We start from the raw sequence: 24,805 nt of genomic DNA, 5'->3' as shown, positions 1-24,805 counted from the left end.
TAGGCGCATCGTTTGAAAAACCTTCACTTCGATATTGCGTACAGTTTCCCTGTTGGTGCCTTTAGCTTCTATTATTAACCCCAGTGCCCTTATCTTGTCGACAATGGGTATGGTGTGTCCATTTCGTGCTTTAAGTTGTATGTCTACGTAGGTATGCGTGTTGTGGTGCTTGCAATGTCGGCTTTTTAATGTTGATCTATAGAGTAGCAGCTCAGATATTTAGGCTGAGCACGTGAGACCAGTTCTTTCTAGGTATTGCTCTACGGTGTCGATTGCTTCTTGTAAACGTTGTTCACTTGACCCATCGCTGCCATTGCTTACCCACAGAGTAATATCATCTGCATATATTGTATGGTGCGAACCTTCTATCTTTTCTTATCTACTTGGGAGGCCAGTTAGGACTAAGTTAAATAACATAGGTGATATCACTGATCCTTGGGTCTTACATGCACTACCAATAAATAATTCCTCGAACGTGAGGCCTTCTACAACGATTTTGGCTTGTCTATCCGTTAGTAAGTTCCGGGTGTAATTATACATCCGCTCACCTAAACCTAAGTTACTTACATGATTCAGTATGGCTTGGTAAGAGACATTATCAAATGCCTTTTTTAGATAAAGCCCGAGGATGGCTCAAGTTCATCTGCTAGGGTCATCTGTGGTCTCGTGTTTTAATTGTAGCATGGCGTCTTGTGTACAAATATTTTTCCGAAATCGTATCATTGTACGAGGGAGTACGTTGTTGTCCTCTAGGTAGTTAGTCAATCGGGTCAGCAAGACGTGTTTCATTACCTTGCACAGGCAGGAAGTTAATGAAATATGCTTAGGTTTTCAAGCTGTAAGCGTTTGCCAGGCTTGGGTATAAGCACGACGTGCACCGTTTTCCATTGCTAAGGCATGTGGACAGTCCGAATGCGTTCAGCAAATTCTACGAGTTCCTCGCGACCACGGAGTGGTCACGGTGTTCAATGACAGCAAAATTCTTACCACCTGGGGCTACGCCATGCTGAAGACATCGCTGAAATACGACGGAGAAAAGAACTTTCCCGGCATCGTAACAAGTATGTCACGCCTTCCGGTCGACCGTCCATACTTATACATCCCACATGGCACTTACCTTAACTTACCAGCTCACACAAAGGCTCTCGAATGCTCGGCCAAAATAACTCCACACGGCTTAAGAACACCGTGGAAAACTGGTTCTTCAGTAGTACAACCTGTCAACTCTGACATGCTCGTGTACGGTGTATCATCAATAGGGCTGAACCACAGCATGGACACTGGTATGTGCCGCATCACCCACGGCACAACACACAATGCCATGAAACCACAAACAATAGTTCTATTCAGCATAGACCACCATGCAGAGTTGGCCAAAAGCTACTGGGGTCTCGAAATACAACCAATAACAGATGTGCAAGAGTACGATGACAAAACCGGCGCATCAGCCAGCATGGGAGCACCACGCCACAATTTTGCTTATGACTTAATACACATCGACGGCATCAGTCCTCGCTTAACGAAATTTGTTAATCAATATCCCTTCAAAGGCCAAGTGGGCACCCCAATCGTTAACTACCCGCACAAATTTAACAATGCATGGCTTCGCATGGGCCCCACTTACGGCGCAGGCAAAGAACTACTCACTCACTCAGTGCTTGGTGTACCATCCGACGCTGCAACTTACAAAACAACAAACTTATCCAATATCGAATCATACACTCAAACTCCCGAAGAGAACACCATTATGCGCCTACACCCCGAAGACTTTCAAAACAATAGACGCGTCAAATATCTCGAACCACTCGAAAAATTGTGGTACCGCCGTGGCTTGGGCCCCATGACACAGGATTCTATTCAACCCAATGTCGGTTTGGGTATTCTGGCTGTATCTAAAGCAAACAAGGACGATCCCGGAAGCTCAGACAAATTTCAAGACGTCACTGCATTATTTCAAGTTGACACCGAGCTCGTCATCCACTCCTCCATGGACACAATAGCACCAGACAGCTGGTGCTATTGCATTCATTATTAAAGTTTGTTGATTTGCCAATAAACGTATCGTCTAGATTTCGCAGTGTTTTGTTAAATGGTGGCAGGTCCCGGTGCCGACGTAGTATTTAGTTTGTGTAGAACTGCTCGTATCTCGGCTTCGTTGCATTGTTCTTCAAGGTCAGGATTCGGCACTGTTGTTGAACAATGAAAAAATTTGCAGCGTGCGCGTTAACTAAAAGCCGAATTCTCCTGTCTCTCATTCCCCATTAGCAGCCATTTTTAGTATAAATTTAGTATAATTGACGCTAGCGAAACGGCCACGAACGCATAAGGAGCGTGGCATGTAGACATGGTGCTACATGATGTCACAATTTTTGTAAGGGTCTGTCGCTTGTGTTCGCCAAGCAATCATGCCATATGATACCAGCTTTGCAACTTGCGATGTGCGCGAAACCAACGCCAGAGCTGCAGGATCATTAAACGTATATCATGACATTCATCACATACGTATCAGGAGTTTCATGTTAGAACTGGTCAACTATGTTCTTAATACAGTCATAGTATGCCATAGCAATTTTGGTATCGATACCATCATCAAAACGGCCAGGAGAGCTAAAAGCCATAGGCGGCTAGATAGATAGATAGATAGATAGATAGATAGATAGATAGATAGATAGATAGATAGATAGATAGATAGATAGATAGATAGATAGATGCGCTCAAAGTCACTGAAGTTCGCTAAGAACTTTGTCTTTAAAAACGGTTTATTTTTGCCGAACTTGTGGCCAGAATCAGATGGTCAGATTACAGCGATTCACACTGACACTGACAGCGGCGAACAAAGCGTCGGCCGTCGATAAACTGAGAGGCATCGAAGCGTGTTGGCATTTATACACGTGGCACCAAATATTGTAGCGTTATGGCTAGCAGCCACGTAGGTTCCCCAATGAATAATAAAGTAGGCGTATATATTATAAAACGATCCAGAGTGCTATGCAAGGTGTCCCGAGCTTCGTGGACAGACCAGTTTGCTTCGAGCTCCCTCACGGTGGCTATGGCAAGAAGACAGTGGGGTGCGCGGGATAGCAGTGTTGATAAAATGACTACAGGAACGCGCGTGACGTTGGAAATGCTTGTGGGACGTCTGCGGCAGTTATAAAAAAAATGGCAGCATATCCACGAGGTGAATGGTGGAGAGTGGGGCGAAGCATCTGTCCGTTCATTCGTTCTTGCTTGCGTCCATGCGTGCATCCGTCTGTGTGAACGTCCGCGCGTCCATCCGCCTGTCCGTGCGTGCGTCTGTTCGTGCATCCGCAAGTCCATCTGTGCGTCCATCCCTGCGTTCGTCCATGCATCCGCTCCTGCGTCCGTCCATGCGTCCATCCGACCGTGCAGCCATCCGTGCGTCCGTCCATGCATCTGTCTGTGTGTCCGTTCGTCCACCTATTCAACAATCCAAGTACCACCAATTCGCAACTTTTCATCATATATTCCTCATATAGAAGCACCGCCATACAGCGGACATTCCAAGGACTGAACGAGAGGAGGCACACGCACACTTCCTTACGGCTTACACTTCGTGTCTACTTCCCACCTTTAACCACCTCGAGTTCGTGGTATATACTAGTTCACTCTATTCATGGCACTGCGGCCCAACGCTCGCAAAACCTTTCTAAAACCAAGTAGGTTACGCCCAGCGAGTATAACGTAGCAACCCTTTTTTGTCAGATAGTGCTCAATGTACATGCCAATGGCTGCTAATGGGGAATGAGAGACAGAATTTGTCTTTTAGTTAAGGCACACGCTGCAAATTATTTATTGTTTAACAACGCACAGAAGAAATCTCCCACCGGCACCACCTTACCGGCACCACCTTACACACTACTACTACAATTACGAGGGACGATCGGGTGCCGCTATAAGGAGCTTCGCTCCTGAAAATGCCTTTGGTGGCTTTTGGCGGTGCATTGAGCAGCTGCCTATGAACAGCCAGATGACACTGACAGCGACGTGCCTTTCGCATGATTATTACTTGGTTGAAAAAGTGGATGAACGCATAGTAATCTGGACAAAAACAGCGCACACGTTTGCTAAATAGTGCGAGGAAATTACATTCATAAATTGAGACAGATTTAATTTCTGGTCCACGGTGTAAGGTTCTTCTACTACCCGTGTTGGTTTTAACTGGTGAGCCGATTCCTCTCTACAGTAAATGGCTAACTAATTGATGCGAAAGCCTATATAGTTTTTGTGGGTGTACATAAAACGTGTCTTTGAGATCAGCAAACACAATGCTTCCAAGATAACAAAATTTCTGTGAGCTCAGACTTTAATTTCAACTATAAACAAAAACAAATAGTCTTCAACACGCTAGAAAAAGGTCATTCACTTAGTTCGCGTGTAAGCGTCCAATTTTCATTAGGTGTTTTTTGTGTGGGAGTGTGTTTTACCACATTCACATTAAATATCACCGAATAGGGCATTAGCAAGCCAAGTGATCCATCATTATGACACGGTGATTTGGTTATCGCCATTATTCTAATGTTACCTCCTGCCCCATTGCCATAGAACAGAAAAAGTCACCGAGATTCAGTGGTAATTTATTAAGCACTGAACGTACGCTGCTTCATAAAGCAATAAAGTGAGCTGCAGCCCTTCTTGCAAATTGATATAGCGACGGTCGATACAGTCGTCTCATAATTATAACAAAACATGGCACCAGATCCAGTTATGTACGCTCGTTGTTTGAACACTTATTCGTGCGCACACAATACTCATCGACACGTATTCTTGTTCCAGCACTTCGAATAAACAGAACCAGGCCACCACTTTTTGCACAAGGATGGCTCCCATTATATTTTTAGGCCCAAACGCACGCCTAATCTTGAAAGCGCGGTCACTTATATTCTCTGTCTAAAGCACACAACAAAGTGATCTGCATCCGTCAAAATAGAAAATAGGATATCGATAAGCAAGAACAGTGAAAAATCAATGGAGTCAGCTGGCTGAAGAGAAAAAAAAAAGCCTTTCGAACAACGCTGTCGCGAATATTATATAGTACAAGAGGCATCGCCAATACAGCGTTTCTAATGAGAAAGACAGTAATAATGGTCATATTGTACACGGTCAAAATAAACACTGCTTACAGAGGCACTAGAAGCAAACAGGAAAAAAATAGTTTTTTTCAACAATTTCAGAAAAATATATTCTTAATATACTTAGACATAATGTTCCGGTGCACCTCCGTGCGTATTTTTATTTGCCCGATTTGGCCAACACCGTTCAAAATCAATTCGAGCGAGAACATATTCTATGGTGCGTCTCTGAACATGATATTTGTATAAACCGAAGACAAACAAACATTTCGTTTAAAAAGTACCAGCATGATTAGAAGATGGAGGAAACGGGCATCGTTCTTCTAGAGAAACATCATTCGGCTCTTCACAAAATGTAGGCAAAAAATGCGTGTCAAATATTTTGATTTTATTTAAATTTTTGCATCACCCAGTTTTTGATAGCAAACCCGTAAGCTAGGGCCGTTATCATAGCGAGTTAACACATCTCTTTTAGTTTGTGAACATATGACCTTGCATTTGGCGAAAATCACTGTAAGAATCTATGCACGACAGTTCACTCATCGTCGATTCCGTGCCCCACATACAACTGACAGATGGCCACAATGATGCCGCTTGCCGTTCAACAGTCGCCATCTCCCCGTGAGTTACACACATGCCAAAGCACTATGAAACTGCGCCAGCGATGTCACAATTCCTCAAGCAAAAGTGGCATTTTAGACAGTAGTAATAAAATATACTTTATGGGTTGTGAAGCACCAAGACACTGTGTTAGTGTTCTCGACAAGATTGTTCCCATTGAAGGATACAGTACAAAAATATGTAAAATTGGCGTTGCCACTGCTGTAAGAGCAACCACTATCTCGTAATACTGATTGTCTTACAATATTCCCCCAGAGTGTACAGGTGAGGAAGGAAGCAAGACAACGAAAAAGCAGGAATGCTAACCAGTTTGGCCGAGCCGGTATGCTACCTGCGCAGGGAGAAGTGATGAGGGCAGAAAAATTGAAGGTTTGGTGAGTTGGCGATAATTGATGTTTGCTTGGCGAACCGTCACGGAGGCAAGGAAGAAATGAAACGAGCAGCGATCGTCCTGTTTATTCGTTCATTACGGGCCTTGTCTCCGCGCACTGCTTCACAAGTAAAGATGAGGGATGGCGAATCGATTGACGTGGCTACTTGAAAAAGAACGGCTATTTGGGCTAGTTGGTGAAATTCCATCTATTAAGTGTTGCAGCGCAAGCACGAAAGTGCTGCCAGAATGTTGCGAAATATTATGTTATGAAACAGAATGTTACACAATGTATAATCAAGGATAACCACGAAGAAATGTTTATCATTGAAAGTGGCGTCAATGTAAATTGTTTCATAGAACTTTTGCTTTTCTACCTGAATTCAACTATTGTATCGCGGGACGGGTTTCTTTATAGACAACATAAGGGAGTTTGCATAGGTTCAAGAGTTGCCCCAGTTCTGAGTGAAACTTTTCTTGCCAAGGTCACCACGATCCTTGAAGAAAAGCTCGAAGATTTTGTACCAACCGCCATCAGATATGTGGACGACTATGTAATTTTTATGCAGCCGTCTGCAAAAAACCGGCAAAACCTGGGTGAGATCGTTTTAGGTGTTTTTTAAGTACATGGGGGTGGGATAGACTTCACCTGCGAAGTTCCCCAACAGGTCGTTGAAGTTCTTGGATATTAGGGTCACAATGTTTTCAAATCACGTGTGCTGGGAGTACCAACCACGGAGTGTTAAGGCTTTATTAAAATACGCTCCCTGCCAGATAAAACTGGTTAAGAGAGCGATCGCTTTCTTGGCTATGATTGTTAGCTTATCGAAGTCATGGCTGCATAAGATGACTGATAGTGTAAAAATGCAGATTAACAGACTTCGTTCAGCGGGATTTTCGGGATCTGTCATTTCTTCAGTGTGCGAAACATTGCCGCAGAAAATCAAACAATAGCAAAAGAAGCCATGCAGAACGAAAGAGCAAAAAAGAGTGGCTGTCATTCCTTACTTTCACAATATATCTCACGGCTTGAAAAAAGTGGGCTCGAAATAGGTTTGGATGTGGTATTATCAGCCCCGCGCAAAATATGCAAAGTAGATTTGCAAGTTGACAGATGAACGCCTCAGTGAGATTAATTACCATAAAGAGTTGGACACGCACTGTCAAACTCATTATTAAATTTATAGAATGCGTAGTGTGGTCGTTGTTGTATAGGTCAAAATGGACATTGCATAAATAAAAAGTTGGGAGAGCATATGAATGACTTCTACAAAAGGTCCAGTTACAACCTTGTTATGCATTGTAAAAGTTGCGGATTCCACCTCAACTTCAGGCCGTGACTCTGCTGGAACGGCATATTGACAAAATATCACGCGGAATTGCTGAGGCGTACCATGTTAGAAAATTTGGTGACGAATGCGTGAGTCAGCTTTCCGTGGCTTTGAATGAAAAAGAAATCGCGCTTTTAGATAGGGGTTAGCCATTTTATCATTGTGCCTCTATTTTCATGGGACTCTCCCCCGAACTGTGTCACGTTGCTCACGTTTGCTGTTAAAATATTTTGCCTCATTGTATATATTAACATGTGTGCTGCGAGAAATAATGTCAGTTGGTTGTCAGCGCTCGTGTTGTAAACTGTACCTTTCATTCCTCGCCTTCTGGTCACTTTTCTTCTAGCACTTCCGTGCTTGCGCTGCAGCCCTTATTGCAATGGCTACATTAAAATTACCGCAAACGTTTTTTGTTCTGGACATTGGGTTTCCGAAAAACATCCACTGATAGCCTCAAACTTTTCACCCTCCTCTCAAAAGAGCCCTGCAGAATCTGAAGGACCACAAAATCAGCCGCAGTATTTATTGAAGCTGCCATCAAGTTCATCGTGCGTGTCGGCAATTAGGTCACGCCTAGCCGCAAACTAACCCACTGCCTTTTTTCGTTTCCGAAAAAGGGTCATGGACCGAATAATTAGCCAGTAGCTTCTCACATTGCCGTAGTTCGACAGTGAAAAGTTCTTGGCCTCCCCGACATCCCTTCCTTTCTTGTTTAAGCAAGGGAACGCTGAGACTAGTCCTCCGACTGAAACGGGTCAGCCGTAACAATCGTTTCCCGGCCCACTCATCTATTTGCTCCGTGGAAACAGTGGACCTCCAGTGACTCCTATGAAGCCGGTGGCTGGCTCCGACACTCACCTCGACTCTCTCGGCCTTCTAGCTCAGTCCTTGAGAGAATCGTTACTGAAATAAAAGCACACTGCTTGGTGTTCAGTCAATGGGTTCACTAGCGACGGCTTCATTACTACTCCCGTATTTAAAGGACATATGCGCTGGTTCGGACATTTGGCCAGATTAGCTCGCCTATGTAAAACGTGTACAAATTATAATGAGAATGTGGCAAGCCTGCTGTGTGAGAGACGAGAAGGAGATAACATTGACTGCTGATTGCGTGTCATCATTTAAAATTATACCAAATTTAATTAGTTAAGTCAAACAGCGTTCGCAGAGTGTGCGAGTGCCATAGTGCTATTGATGGAACCAGGTTTACTTCTCAAGATGACTAACCAGTGCTTAAAAGCCTGCTTATAAGAAGAAAGTAAAACCTCAAACGTTTTTGTCGTGAATTCTGCAATATTAAAAGCGTGCCATCACGATGTTGACATCTTCTTCCAGAAAAGGTCTATGCCTACATTGCAGATTAGCAAAAAGCGTCCGTAAGAGACTGACGTGTTAAGACACGATTCCGAGTTTCCGAAAAATATTGAAAATTGTGGTCACAATGAGAAAAAAATAAAAAGGCTTTTAGAAAGCAGAGACGATGATGTACCTGCATGCATTTTTCATTAGCCGTGCTGCATTCGTCTTTGTTTTCCCGAAAACTAAAAGAAGGTAAATTGAACTTCTTAAACTTACAGATCACAAACCAATTCATAGTCTCTGCATGTGCATAGCATGGCACTCCGCGAAGTTGTGGGTATCAGCTACACTTTAAAGAAACTGGTAGCTTCAAAACTGGTCTCACAATGAGTAAACCTCAATTCGATGGTTAAATCCAGAACACTCTTCAATAAGTTATCTAAGTTGATCACCACATTGAAGCAACAAACCGGAACTCCAACCATCAGACGCCAGAAAGCTTGTATCCCCCAGGTCACTAAACACGAGCCCGGAATATGATAAATAGTGACGTGTATTGCCAGGATTCTCAAACGCACATTTGATACATCCCTGGAGATTTACTATACGCTGCTCTTGGAAACAGTATCATAAAATGCTCACGGTGGTAGTCATACATTCCCAGCTATTTCCAGTACAAGCAGGACAGTGATGGCAACAGCTAAGGTTTCGAATGTAGGTGTAGTTCTACGTTACGCTCGGCACAGAGGACGTTCGACATCAATGCCAATCGTCTAGCATTTTGGATGTCTTCTCTTCATGACAGGCTCTGTGATGATAGTTCCCATTTAACTACTATGAAGAAATCTCACGAGGCAGCATGCTTTCTTATGGTGTCTCGCTTATGCCATAGTGACGGGGAACTTTAGGGCACATTAAATCGCTCGCTTGCGCTAGAATATTACATCCAAGTGACGATACGCACTCTCGAACAGTACCCGAGTAAATCAAGGTATTTCTTAGAAGGGTGTGTGTCCGTATTGTGCTGTCATCACAACTTTCAGATATTAGAGAGCAGAGAGGTCATTTCACCGCTGCAGGGGCCACGTTCAAAAAGGAAACATGCTGCTTGTACTCAACGAACTAAACACGGCTCGCGCTTGTACTGTGTGTACTGATGCATCCGTTTTGTGTGTCTTTCTTTGTGTTTGAGCAGTGCGCTTTTTATGTACAGCTGTGACAGTTGCTGGTCATCGCTCACCCTTCTGCGGTTTAGGGGCGAAGCTGCTTGTATAGCCGTGCGTCTGTACATGCTTGTCCCTGTGACATGATACGTGACCGCCTCATTCTATGACTCGTTCAGCAGGTGGAGCCTGTGCGGACGACAGACAGACAGACAGACAGACAGACAGACAGACAGACAGACAGTTGTTCAACCAGACAAATGCTCAGACAGCAAGTTTCAGTTGGGAACAATGCCAACTGGAACATCCGTACCAGCAACACCAGAAGCTTATATGAAGTGCTAATGCGCGCGAGGATGCTGACCATGGGCACTGGTACATAAATGAACTTCAGCGCATGGCAACTAAAACCAATTGAGGTTAACCCGACGCGACGGATGTATCAACAGAGTACATGTGTAACGTTTATAAAATTAGGTAGGGCGCACTACAACCACTATTGACGTTTGACAAAGATTAACGTCTATTTAAAAAGTAGTTTAGAGACCTGGCGTAGCTCTGTGGTAGAATGCTTGACTGCCGCGCAGAATGCTTGGGCTTGATTGCTGATGGGACCCTGACATTTATTCTAGGTTTTCGTCGGGTAGACGCTACCTATGTCAGGTATTTCTTAATGCTGGCACGTTATAACTGCCCCTGTGCGTTCTCGTCGTTCCTGGGCAGATACTAAGTGCGAATGACCTGTGGCACATACCAGCATACCAGCGGCACATACCCGCTCGTAGGTTTGGGCCACTGCTTGGCCGGAAGCGTTTCACGACGTATGCGACGTGATTTTGACATTGATCTCTTGACCAGGGCGTCATATTAGTCCAACTTACCCTCCCATGCTAATTTTGGTTCACGCCAAGCTCAGGCGGTGACCATGAGAGAACCCAAACGTAAGCGGGTAGATAGATAGATAGATAGATAGATAGATAGATAGACAGATAGATAGATAGATAGATAGATAGATAGATAGATGGATAGATAGATAGATAGATAGATAGATAGATAGATAGATAGATAGATAGATAGATAGATAGATAGATAGATAGAAACTTAAAGTAGTTGAAGGTCACTAAGAAATGCTTCGCATTTATTAATCCACAGTAATCTTCCAACTGCCCCTGTGATAATTTGTTTCGCTTTTCTGTTATACCGGTTCCTTAGACAGGGGGGTGATGCATGTTTTTGTATTGCGTTTATATCGTGTGTCTGCGAAAGTGTGCATGAACGACTTGATCTAATGATGACAATATGTAGTAACCTCAATAGAAGCTAATGAACAGAACAAGCGAGAGTAAATTGATGCTTTATATAACTTTATAGTGGGGCAACGTTGTGGGCACATAGAATATGAGTATCCTCATAAATTATCTAGTGCTACATAGAAGTCAATTCACCACTATACTTTGTGTTGCTAGTTTGCCAGCAATTTCCTAAAAGGTGGCAAAAACGCTAAATTTGTCGGCGCCTATAGCGACTATAAATAGCACCATTGATGACAGCTGCGTGACTGACTAGAAATTATTGCACTTGTGGGCCTCAAAAATTTTGTTCCTCCTCATGCCGACCCTTCACAAGGCGTTCTGTAAAAGTTGTAATATATATTACACTGGAAACCCCTAAAATCAAATGCCATAAATAATGCTGTAATGAAAGATGGCGGGCCGTAACGGCAAGTAAAAGTGATAATTTCAGCCAAAGAAAGCTCTAACAAACGCAAAAATGTAGCTTCCCTGAAAAGCCGCCTGTGAGAAGTTCGTCTTCATGCCGGTGAATAGGTCGAAAAGATAGAGATAAACAATTTTGAAAGTACCTAGGAAGACAGCTAGAACAATAGATGGCGTTTTGGGTGAAAAGGCCACATTGACAAATTGAACAGCGTTCCCCTGCGACATGAACGCTTCGTTCGTAAGAGGTGACGTTGTTGACGAAGGCGACGTCTCCATCAAGAGCAAGGTGACTGGCAGAGTTCACCCGGGACGTGAACCAAGCCTGTCCATATATACTGTGTAACGGCGTTCATCCTAGCTACCCTGTATATACTGAATTGAATCTCTTGAAATGAAAGGCGTGCAGTGCGCCGTAGCATGGCCACTTTACGTCATTCAGGTATATTTCCTCTCCCTCATTGTGGTATGGATTCTGGTAGGTCACACGCACACACTTGCTGTTAAGCTGGTCGGGTGCCTAACCAATGAATACGGTGCGCATACAGTATACAGTAGCACAAAAAAGGTGTTTCTTGCATTTAGAAGTTCTAGTGTGCAGTTGTACAGTTGTGGTGTACAGGCATGTTGACAATATAGGCCTAGGTGTCTATCTCAGTGTGCTTTGTCAATGGCTTTGTAAATATATTTTGTTATCTGCATCGCTCGAGCCCAATTATTTTGCCATTTTGAAGTTCTTTGCCATTGTACGACTTCAGGCAAGCAGCGTCAATCGCAAAATGACTGCACGTGCCACGGCAAGAACAAATGGACAAATGGGCTGCGTGCCGGGGCGTGACCCACCAGTGTTCGCTTTGCCCCGAAGAAGGCAATTCCACCACAGTTTGAGGGGCGAAGCTTATTAAGGCTTGGGTTGGTCGTACCCAATGTTTGTAGTACGTAGCCACCTCGTTAATGGTGCTAGGTGAAAGTTGTTAGTGGAATAAACCAATGCACATGTTAAAAAACAGATGGTGTCCGTGTAGTTTTATGATGAATAAGCAAAAGAAATTTGATACTTACGCTAGGTGGCACTTTCATTTTAGTGTTGAAGCTCTCTATGCCGTGGGCCGTGCGTTCGCGATGTATCTAGTAGTATGTAGCTACCTCTTGTTTAGTTCTTGGAATGTCCGCTCGATAGCGGCACTTCTATATAATGAAGATGTGATGACTAGAGGCGAGATGGGAATACTTGAAGTGTTCACTAGATGGACAGACGGACGCACGGACAGACAGACAAGTAGACGGACAGGTGAACGTACACACGAATGGATGGACGCACGAACACACAGACGAATGGACAAACACACAGACAGACGGACGAATGAACAGCGGCAAGCATAAATGGACGGACGCATAGACGGATGTATGGACAGATGCATGGAGGTATGAACGAATGCAGAAGCGGGCGCACGGACGGACGAACGAAAGTTCGGGTGGACTGGCGGACGCTTCGCCCCACTCATCACTATTTAGACCATGGATATGCTGTGATTTTTTTTTCACTTTTGAGCGCAAATGCCTCTTGGGAATTAATCTAGAAGGAAATTTCTAAGCATGCGGAATTTGTGCAACGTGCATCGTTTGCGAACATGCTGTTTTTTTTTTACTCGTCTCATATAACGTGTAAGCTGTATAATAAGCGGAACGCATATTTCACTGCATTAGGATGGTTTAATTAGTCACCTCCTAAATCATCCTTTGACCGATTGCGAGTTTAAAGGGAGAGATAAAGAAATAAGACAATGGAGGGCTGTCACTCTGATTTGGAGCATCCGGTTTGCTCCCCTAGACTGAGGGGAGGGGAAAGGGAAAGAAATATGAATAAAGTAAAGCGGGAGGACGAGTAGACGCCCTGAAAAAAAAAAACTAGCGAAAAGTGTAGAGTGGAAGTTCATAGCATATTCAACAGGCGACTGCCTCTCGGAGCCAAGACAGTTTATGTAGGCATTGAAGCAATGCGTGGTCTGACAAGGGTGACCGTGTTGACACAAAATAGAAAAACATTTAGGGATCACCTTTCACATTCCTGCGAGGCTGAATGGTACAGCTTTAAAGCACTTTAACACAAAGACATATGCACTCTGCTACTGTATTCCGTAAAATCGTCTGGCTGAAGAACTAACTACGTAAAAAATAACGTATGCTTCGCAATTGACAATATATTAAGACGTGTTAGTTTAGTTCAATGACCCTTTTTGCATATTTAAACCACCACACAGAGCATAGTAAAGTAAAAGAAAATATTTCTTGCATTGCAGCATACCGCAATAACTAAGCCGTGGGCAGCTTACTAGGGAATGTGCGCTGACGCAGTCGTGTTTTCAAGTGCTGGCGCTTGAAATTTAATTACCTCGTATGAGTGTGCTGCTTTTTAGGACCTTCTTAGGCTTTACTTGGTACTACAAAGAATAGCAACGTACCCTCTACGTGAAGTTATTTGCGTATTTAACACTTGCCGTGCAACTGAGTGGGCGCCAACTACCTGGACTCTTCAAGAAGTGGCTAAATTTAGGCCGGCGTTCTTGGGAATTCGGTTGCTGTCGAAATTCTCTCCGCATACCGTAAATGATACCCGTGGTTTCGAGCGTCTTCTCTTCCTTTTGCATTATCGCTTTTTTTTGTTAGCACAAAAAATAAATCTTCTCGAAAGAAGATGTGTAGGTGCCACATTATTGGAAACGTCTCTGGCCTACAAATTTTTCTCGCGTTGAAACGGCCCACCTAAAAGTAACCTGCACCTACAAGAAAAAATAATTCCTTTTTAGCCAATATTAGGAGGGACTGTAAGAAAGCAACGATGGCCAAAAGAGCCTGGAAGTAGGGTGTCAAGATGAACCACAGCACAAGTTAATGCGAAATGAACTTTTTAAATAAGTATTCGTGAATATTTGACACGGCATCGTTTACCTTTAAAAAGCCTAAAGGCACACACGAATAAGTTCTCTTCCGTATTTTAAGTAGGTTTACCTGCGAGAAAAACGCCGCCTGACCTGCTTTAGCCCTATAATGCCCACGAACAGTTATGCCTTCAGAAAAATTGCGAGAAATAGCTGACTGTTTCTACTCTTTTTGTTCAGTTTATTTTAAACGAAATAAGAATGACATTTTGTTTGAGGCATACCTTGATTAGTAAGTATTGCAAATAATTAATTGCTGTCGTACAATGTGCAAGTCACCGTACCTTATCATTAATGCGTGAAATCTGCAATAGCTGCTTATCATGACAATTATGATAGCTTTATTGAAGTATCATATTAAATTTGTCAAGTATGATACAGTTGGAATGATCAAGTGGGATTTCAATTTTAAGTTATACGGCACCATGCTGTGCAAAAAAGGGATCACTTTACAAGTACTCTTCTAAGAAGACCAGAAGAAGCATATTATCACATTTTCCCAAAATAGAGTCTGCCATTTAGGTAATACCCAAGAGGGTCACTTAGCAGGAACTAAGTTGCGTTTTTTTTTCTTTATGTCCATGAATTCACCCCATAAATCCACATATGAACATACACATTTCTCTTACAGCCTGATTCTCTTGCACAAATAAAGTCCTATATTTCATCATCATTTATAAACTTACGTCTTATCGCTATTACCGCCTTGGGAGTTTCTAATGGCCCTGGGGAACAAGGTGCTATGGGTCACAGAGCAAATGTTTTTACAGCTTCTCGCTACCCGTTTCATAATGCGTGCATTATACGAGCCAGACCGTTTCTGCGTTGTTTCCCGAAGTGGACAAGACGAATGGTATGCAGGACGGCCCGAGCGTCTTGTAAAAGCGAGTGTGCTCTTAGCTCACTCCATGAATGCTATGACAGGAATACAATCGAAACACGTGAAAGCAGCATTCAGAAATTTAGGTTGCGTATCGGCATGATTCGCGGAAAATATCGTCAAAGGACTATCGTCTTCTGCAGGCCGTAATAGATGGGTCTTGGTCTCCTCCGCATGAGATATGTCGATGCTTGAGATATCAAGGCCAGCTGGCAGTGGCTTTGAGAAACCTGAGCTTGCGCAGAACCCAGGACCACTGGCAGATGGCAGCACCTCATTGTCAGTGGACGGCTTTTTCGTGCATAGCATAGCATTTACAGCGCAACCTAAGAAACACTACGTTTTGTGGAATTACGTATCTATGTATTTTATAGTGAAGGAACAAAACTTATTACCTACATACTGATTGTGAGTTTCAGATGTGCGTATTATTGGCTTTGGGTCGACAATAATCACAAGCATGTATGCAGCCACCAGTTCAACATGGTTGGCCGTTCAGCCAATGCCTAAACTTTAGCATGGCAGGCAGCATTTACGGTGGTTTTCCAGCACAGCACGTACCAACGTGTCGGTATCACCAATTATTCAACATTACAGCAGTGCAGCGACGACATTGTCATTGTCGCGCTATCCCTTTTGCACAGTGAACTTCACGCATTCTGCAAGCATGTTCGTGGGAGATTATTTTCTTTAAGTTTTTTGTTCTACTTGGAGCATGAAAATTTTCACTCTAGAAGGATACAAGGGCACACACGCATTATTATTTTGCACTAGATTTGATGAGCTTACGTTACAGCTGATAGCGGAATCGTCCGGCTTGCTGGCGTAGTGGCGTGAGTATTGCGCCCGGGTAAGATCACATGTGGTAGGTGGGCCTGAACTTTGTCATGGGCGCCTGTCAATCAAACTTGTTGACAAGCCAGATCCGTTTCAACCTAACAGATTCTGAAAAGAATCCAGTTCAGCTCCTGACTGTTATAATGCTGTTGTTCTTGTTAGGCGTTTCACGCTGTGGATGATAAAAAACCTCTTCTTAGCGCATATAAACATTGTTCATGTGTTATTATATGCAGGAGCATGGCACCTATCCGTCGCTGGATATCATGCCTAACTTTTTATTAATTAGCTGAAACTGGCTCGTAGAGTAGATAATAAACGGCTCTTATTTAGCGGAAAGTTATTTCAAAAGTCGTTTTGAAAATATTAAAGAAGCATTTTATTGGCAATATGTGAATTAACATGGTTATTAAGCAGGATTTTAAGTCGTCAGGTTGAAATAAAAGTTATTCGTAATCAGATTCAATGTTAGGCCCTAAGAAGATGAAAAAAGGACGCAGAGAACGTGCGCTAGTCAAGCAAGGTTCAAAAAGGTTGGAGGCCAATCATAATGATGATTTTAAATTGGTTCAATCTACATGGCCTAGGATTGCGTTTGTGCAGCTCCACTCTTATAACACTGTTATGTCTCCTAGCTTATTTATTGCACAACCATGGTGTTCAAACATGGTATATAGCAAACAATCAAAGTATTACTACGAGGGCCCTCGGTGATTAGCACCGGGCACGCTCTGCCCAAAGACGCTTAACTGGAGTTCATCTTGGAGGCACTGGCAGCAGATATTCTAAGGGATGTAAGCTGCATTTAATGCCTGAAAAATGATTCACACGCCTTATTTCTAAAATTGTATTACTAAAATTCTCACTCTTTCTTACCAACGGTCATACTCTGCAACCTGTGGTACGACAAATAAATGAAAGATGGTGCTCCTTGTTCGATGACACTGCCCCGACTTTGTCGACCGCCTTACCCATGACCCTGCAATCCATAATAAATTATAGAACGCTATAAGTGCCGAATGCTTCAGTTAACATTTTCGCGATATATGTTCGTTCAAAATAGGGTACCGCCATAGCTTGTTCACAGAATTCGGAACTTGTCCAAACTTATGCCATGCTTCACCGCACCTCAAGCAAAAGTGAAGAATGTTCGTTTAAGCAGTCGTGGTGAAACAAAGTTTTTTGAAGTTCTTTTTACTTTTTTTCACCACGTTTTAAGTTAAGTGTCTCCCAGTGGAGTTCTCGGCTTGTCAAATAAGGCGGGCGGATGTGAGAAGAATAATAAAGGTAACGTTGCCGAGGCTATGCGCGCTCACAAAAAGGCACCACGAAACAGCCCGAAAAAAATGTTTGCGGTTTCTGAAATGCAGTGACAATCTTCTAGAAAGGAGTTGGGCACAGTGAAACAGTGGACGTGATTTGCAATACGAGGAGGCCTTCTTAGACTTTTATGCAACTGAAAGAGCAAATAAAAATAACACAGAGCCTAAGTACCAATATTACGAAAAACGTAAACGCAGCCGGGTTCTTGCTAAAGCACGGTGAGCCTTTTGGAGTATTTGCAAACTCACGTTCTTTTCAGATGATCTAATAATTAGATTCGGAGCACAGAAATAATGTTTATATTGATGAAAGGAAAAAGATGTCAAAAGCTGCACAAGTGTTATCGGAAAATGACAGTTCAACGCCTCACACTTTTCTTAGCTGATTTACTACGACAGTGGTGCGCATTCGCAGTGACATTCTTCAGTTTATAGAGCAAAACAGCAGAACGACATTTTAAGGATGCCAAGAATGCTATCCTTTGGAGCACGTTATAGCACACATAAGCAAAGGAACGAAAGCAAAAGTATTCGTCGTATGTTCCCTACGATGCCTACAAAAAAGAAACTGCTCACCAGCTCATCAAGTGAACGACCTTGTTATGAAAATGCCGTCTTCATTCACTGAAGAATTGTATGAAGTTGCCCATAAAATACACTGGAAAAAATTAAGGGATAGAATGGATTTTTGTATGGGTTTAAACATAAGGAAATCCATATATCTAATTCAAAGAAATAACTTGCAAATTCACTTGATGAATAACATTGTGATGAGGTTGATTGCTGTAGAGATATGTATAATGAGATACAGAATGACCCCTTGATAATCAGAAAAAGAACTGGTTTGCTGAAGTTGATTATGAACTGCCGTTGTTTGCACAAAATGCACCACAAACTGCCTAGATGAACATGATGGGGTTGTGATATCACCACAAAATGCATGGCCCGGTCGTTCGCATGAAAATGTATGTTTGAAAAAATTACATAAGCAAGATTAGATATGTAAAGTACGAACAAGAGAGAGCTGAGCACAGGCCTCTGTGGTACACCAAACGGCACCTCGACTGTCGGATATTTAGTAGAGTCAAAAAGTACGCGATGTGAAAGTTAAGAGGGTAAGCTAAACAACCTGCTGTTTAGTTGTCGACAATATTCAGCAGTAACTTTCCTTTAAGAACGCTGGCGGTTTTCACTCACATATGAATTAGGAAAGAATCCGTGAGTTTCCAAGATCAGGTTACTACATAGTAGGCAAAGAATAAAAAAATAATGGTACGCTTGTCGCAAAAGCCTAAAATGCAACGAAAAAAAATGATCAGAAATTATACCTGCGCTGTGTTCCTTTTAGGCCAAGATTTTGTGAGACTAAGCTTTATGATGCTATCCTCGCTCACTTCTCTGTGATCTACGTAAACATCGTTAGCGCAATAAAAAAGATGACACTCAAGGTAATGTAGAGTAATAACTCAGAGTAACTGTAAACGATCTCTAAATCTCCAGCGGGTTGGGTCGTTTACCGATTAATTGTAGGTGAATTGGACGAGACACCTGGAGGTAAGATAGAAGGCCAGGACTTCCCCTTCTTCAATGCGAGTATATTGGGAAAGGTATGACTCAAGCAAAAACTTCGGATGTTTGCTGTTTTAAATGAAAGTTTCGCTCTGTGTGACTGAACTTCCAGCATTAAATTAGGTCATGATTTCTTTCTGCACGTTTCAGGTAATTGTATGGGAAGAAAGATGCGGAATTTCATCAATAACCTCGTTTATTTGAGCGTGTGTGTTTACTACTTTACAAGATATAACACGATAAATATAAGTCTTGAACGAATCTTGAAAGAAAATAACTGAGTCATTGATAATAAATGAGACATAATGTTCGTCGAAAGTAGAAACTGTTGGTCTAAATGGCCAATGATATACCATTCCATAGCTCGGGTGAAACCAGTAAATGTGCAGTAGCATAACGTCCTTTTGGGACATTCATTCGATCAGAAGCACAAAGTAGGTAATTATCCGATGTACCTTCGATACTTTAACATGCCATCCATCTTGAAACGATTGCTCATAAAAAAATGAAATATACTATTGAGGTGCCACTACTGCTGCTATTGATTGTTTACCTCACATGTGTTCTGAATATAGAAGTTTCCTGCCCTGAAGCTGTGAGTGTTGACCAACTAATTCTCGGAAAGTTGAAATCACCAAGCATTAATAAACGGGAAGACGAATAGACTGCGCAGGTGTAAATGAACTAATATCTGCGATCGACTCTGTGGTGTCTAAGGAGGACGATAAACAGTACCCATTTACGGAATGGTTCGCAAAGGGTGCTTTATACTATTGATTGATTGATTTGTGGAGTTTAACGTCCCAAAACCACTGCTTTATACTATATGCATTCAATATCAAATGAGCTTTTACAACTCAACAAGTGAAGGTCAGAGTGAATATTTATAGCTACGCCCCCTCTTCTACGATGCATCCGAGTAGGTCCCAAGAGTGTTTTTGTTATAAAAATATTTAGGAAATGTTATGACAAAATTAAGAAAATGAATTTTGGAAACTTGCTGGTTTTTTTATCAACATTTAATATGATTAGTTTAATGCACGTTGCAGTGGTCATGACCGTATAACCGTCAAACATTTCTTGAACGCCAGAAAAATAATTTTCCTTCTTGTATTTGTTTTACTTTATTTTACTTGCTGCACTGTTCTGCTTCAGCACAATTGTATTGCGCGTGTATGTTATATTGATATTTATACGACGACGATTTGTGCCATCAAAAGCAGCTTAGGTCAGGATTAATGCGAAAGCAGACTATATCGTTTTGCCACCACTTTAACGAGAAATGTAAAAACCACAATGCGTGGATTATACGTCAATCATCTGGAATGATACACGAAATCAGACTTCTCAATTCCTGAACATGCGACCTGCCCTAGCTTAACGAAACGTCGGCGTGAACAAATTATGCCACGTCAGCAGGACACGCGTCGATTGTCAGTGACTTCAAGTCAAATATTTCTGTGGAAACACCGTAGAGACGACAGCGCAGAACTGACGGATTAAAACGCACAGTAACTTTTTAGTCTTAAAACTTCCTTGTGGGATTGCTCGAGGTACATCATATAGCGATGAATGTAGCCCCAAAACGTAATGCAGGCTCTGATATACGTCTTCATGCGAAAACGGCGTCCATATGACACAAGCTGAAGAGAATAAAAAGGAACGAATTTGCATTCCTTAGCCCGAATTAGCCCTCATTCAACATGTTAGTGTTGAACGTCTGGCGAGCCTGCTCATACTGTTTACGTACAACGCGCATTCACATACGGTCTTCCACAGCTGGTCGAAAGAATGTAGTCTCTCCACACCCACCTCTAAATACCACCTAGAGGCCGGTGCATTTAGGCACCAGCCAAGCTGCCATCGTGTGCGAGCATTGGCATGCTTTACCTTGCGCATAAAGAATGCGACGTAGATGGTGAGATTATTGACATAAACCTTATATGAGGCCTCACAACACCGCCGGTGGCGACGGCGAAAATTCCGCTTAAGTGTCGGTATACCTTTTACTGAAAAACAAATGCCGCCAAATATTGCGTCACTATAGATTACGGCGATACTACCGACAAGATTGCAGATGTCGAAGAAAAGAAGCAGCAAATGTAGCCGACAAGATGAGCCACATACATGTAACAAAAAGAATCAATGATTCACTTCCTGGCTGATTGCACGTATACCTTCTCTTGGATTACCTTTTCTTGAAGCACTGAAACACATTTTTCTTGGTCACAACACAATCTTGGCCTGCATAGACCCCGTTTGTTTTATTTGCAGCTTTCGTCTGACTTTATTTATGCCTCCTATGAAAGAGTTCCGAAGGTCCTCATGTGACTGACCCACCATCTATACTTCATGACAGAGGAATTGCCCACGCAATAACACTCAGCAATTCCATCAATATGGCTCTTGCGAGTCGAGCGCACTTACTGACTATACTGCGGCTTCTTGGAACCGCTCAGAATAAGTGCGACCTTTATGCGTTCCTGTTTTTTTCCTCCAGTTGCCTTCCACGTTTTATGTTTTTCGTAGAATCCACTAACTGTTTATTTTTTAAGCGCTAGTTGTTTGTTCTACCAGCTCAAAAAGAGCTATTTATTAGCGATCACACGAATTTGGCCCGTAATGTGCTCATATCCCAAGCGCCACAGATGCCTCATACGTGCCATTAATATATGCAGAACGTTTCGCCCACGCATAATTACACCTTCTTACACGAAAACACTCTGTGTCTACAATGTGAAAAGCTCACCACAATTATTTAGACCGTGACATAGAAAAGTGAGGGTGTGTATATATATATATATATATATATATATATATATATATATATATATATATATATATATATATATATATATATATATATTTCAATTGAACTGTTTCTCGTGCTCAACCTACGATGTTCACTAAGATAAACAGCTCATCAGCATCAAACTTCATAGCCGACTGAAGTTGCTAAATAACGAAGTGCCTCTATGAAGCTTGCACTACCTGAGCATTATTACTAAGTATGGCATATAGGGCTCAATTTTGTAGGTTAACAACAGAAATATTGAAAGTGTATAGAATCGTGGAATGTGCAACGAAACGGTAAATATTAGGAATGACTTTAAGGAATCAAAAGACAGCAGAATAGGTGAGAAAACAAACACAATGCAGTAACATTTGCGAACAGTCAACAGTAGGTGAAAAAGAAATGGCCCATACATGCGTAGTCCAGAAAACCAAGGTCAATTAGAGCAACGGAATAGCCACTCATGGATTAGAAACGCCACTGAGTAAGTGAGTGAAGCAGATGCAAGAACGAAAACAAGAATTTGAAAATTTTAAATACGTACTAAAGTGCTTATTTGGGCCAGTTGATACTTGATCAACAAACTGAAAACAACGCCAAACACAAGACAGCGAAAGGGCACACTCATGTACATATCACCTTTGATATGTGCGTGAGTGTACCTTCGTTAGCGCTCCTCACCAGGAAAGTTGCGTATTTGTGAAGTAGATGAATGCTTCTTCACAGTTTTCTTAACACTCATTCGAATACTTGATTAACCAAAGTTCCACATCACTGTTCTCCTGCTCCTCTTTTAATGTATGGTTTTATTCTAGTCATACACCCATGACTGGAATAAAACCTTGGTTGGAAGTCAGCGCTTCTTCCGTCTATTCCACTGTCGCGTGTTTTGAATTGTTTTTCGCTTAAAAGTATAATAAATGCGAGCCACATAAAGCTCATTGGCACTCATTTAGAGAGGTAAAACGTCCCAAAGTGGACATCTCATAAGGAATGATAATGAATAAGATAACGAGGCATCATCACTTGAATTTAGCCAAGAAAAATAGCTAGCTTTTGGTTTCCAACTTTCGCTACATAAATTTCCAACAACCTTGACTGGCTAACACTTGCTCTGGCCAACATCTCTAACGTAGTAACTAGTTTTTCTCAAATATTTTCCCAAGATTTTCATTGAAAGCTAATTTTCAATGCAATATTCACAATGCCTGTACCGTTTGCCGTTATATAAAGGCTTTTCTTGAAAATATTGGTTTGAAGAAGACCGGAGATGTACGATGTATACGTTTTTGAGAATTGTCACTGAAACTGTGATGGAACTAAGCAGCAAATAGTTTCAAAGTATTGCTTATTTCAATGCTGAACGACGAACCCGCCACAATAGTCTAGAGGCCATGATGCTTGACTGCTGATTTGCAGGTAATGGGGTCAAATACCGGGTAGCCGCATTTTCTAGGGAGCAGAAAATACTACATTCTGTTGTACATAGGTTTGGATAATTTTTAAGGAACCCCACGCGTTTAAAATTTTCGAAGCCCTCTAATACACCGTCTTTCTTATTCACATCGTCGTTTGGAAACTTTAAATTTCATCAAGTATGAACTGAAATATTAGCAAGAGTAATGGGCCTTCAAAATAAGTGTATATCTTCTATATACAAGTTCAGAACATTCGCGCGATAAAGGTTGCCAGTGGTAAGCTGCCACCATTTTGTGACGTAGAGCTCCACAGAAGATCCTCTCAGTGTCAAAGTAGTTTCACGCATGATAAAACTTGCAGGTGTGATACGTAATAAAATGCGTTATCTTTCTCTTTCCTCTCCCAATCATTTTGCTTGAATTGTGAGAATGTGGTATATTTTTTTCAAGAAAGCCGCACGTATACCATGGGTTTCCCAAGTAAGAAAATTACTGATCTTGAAGATTTATGGTGATTTCTCCTGCTTGTTTCACGACACCAAGCTAGATCACAATATTTATTCGCTGCGTGCGAAATTTGCATGTATTCACACAGACCATTGGGAATGAAGACACCACGAAATACACTACAGTAATGCACTCTGTTACGCTAGTGGGTAAATGTTGAACAGGGTTCGGGAACTCTGCGCTCCTTGGGAGGTAAAGTACAACACTCATGAATAACAGGTCAAGTTTTAACAGGCTCGTCTTGCACGCCAAAACAACCAAAACTAGGAAAAAGTTAAGGTCTACAAAATGTTACCAGTAGGATTCTGCGCTTGCTTAACCTCACCAGCATTATCGCTAAGCAAAGTTGAACCTAAATTCTTAAATGATGTTTTCCGGCTTTTCTAGGCCCAGAATTAGTTTTTCATTATGCAAGATCTTCTTTCCTGGGAAGTAAACGGAGGGAACGCTGCGCCATCAGACACTTTCAAATTCTTGTCAGCCTAGTTCAAAAGAAAAAGCAGGTGCTGTGAAAGGTCATACACAACGTCAAATACAAAAATCGATGGTGCAGTCAACATGATCCCTTTTTGTTCAAACTATAATTTTAATGGTGAGGTAGCGTGGCTCACAATGTTCTGAATTGAGAAGGTTGCAACGGTGTAAATCCTGTTAAGTGTGCACGGATATACTGGTATCGGCGATTGCGAAAGCCTTCAACGTATCAGGACACTACGTAGGTTGCGTTTTCACAGGCTGATGTTCCTCATTATGAAATGACAGCGTTGGTGTCATCGGAGCCTGATGTTGAAAGGCGGGCAGTTCGTAGACCGGCCACAAGGTTGATTACTTTTTATTTCTGATAGAGTTGTCCGATAGAGTGCTGACATCACTTTGCAGGAGTACAATTACCTACCGTATACCTATTACGACTGCACTGTTTTTACGGGAGCTTCTAAGATTTCAACCAT

This window comes from Rhipicephalus microplus, chromosome 2, assembly GCF_043290135.1.
Source record: "Rhipicephalus microplus isolate Deutch F79 chromosome 2, USDA_Rmic, whole genome shotgun sequence".
NCBI lineage: Eukaryota > Metazoa > Arthropoda > Arachnida > Ixodida > Ixodidae > Rhipicephalus > Rhipicephalus microplus.
The sequence above is the reverse complement of the archived record's forward strand: the minus strand, read 5'-3'. Positions refer to the sequence as shown.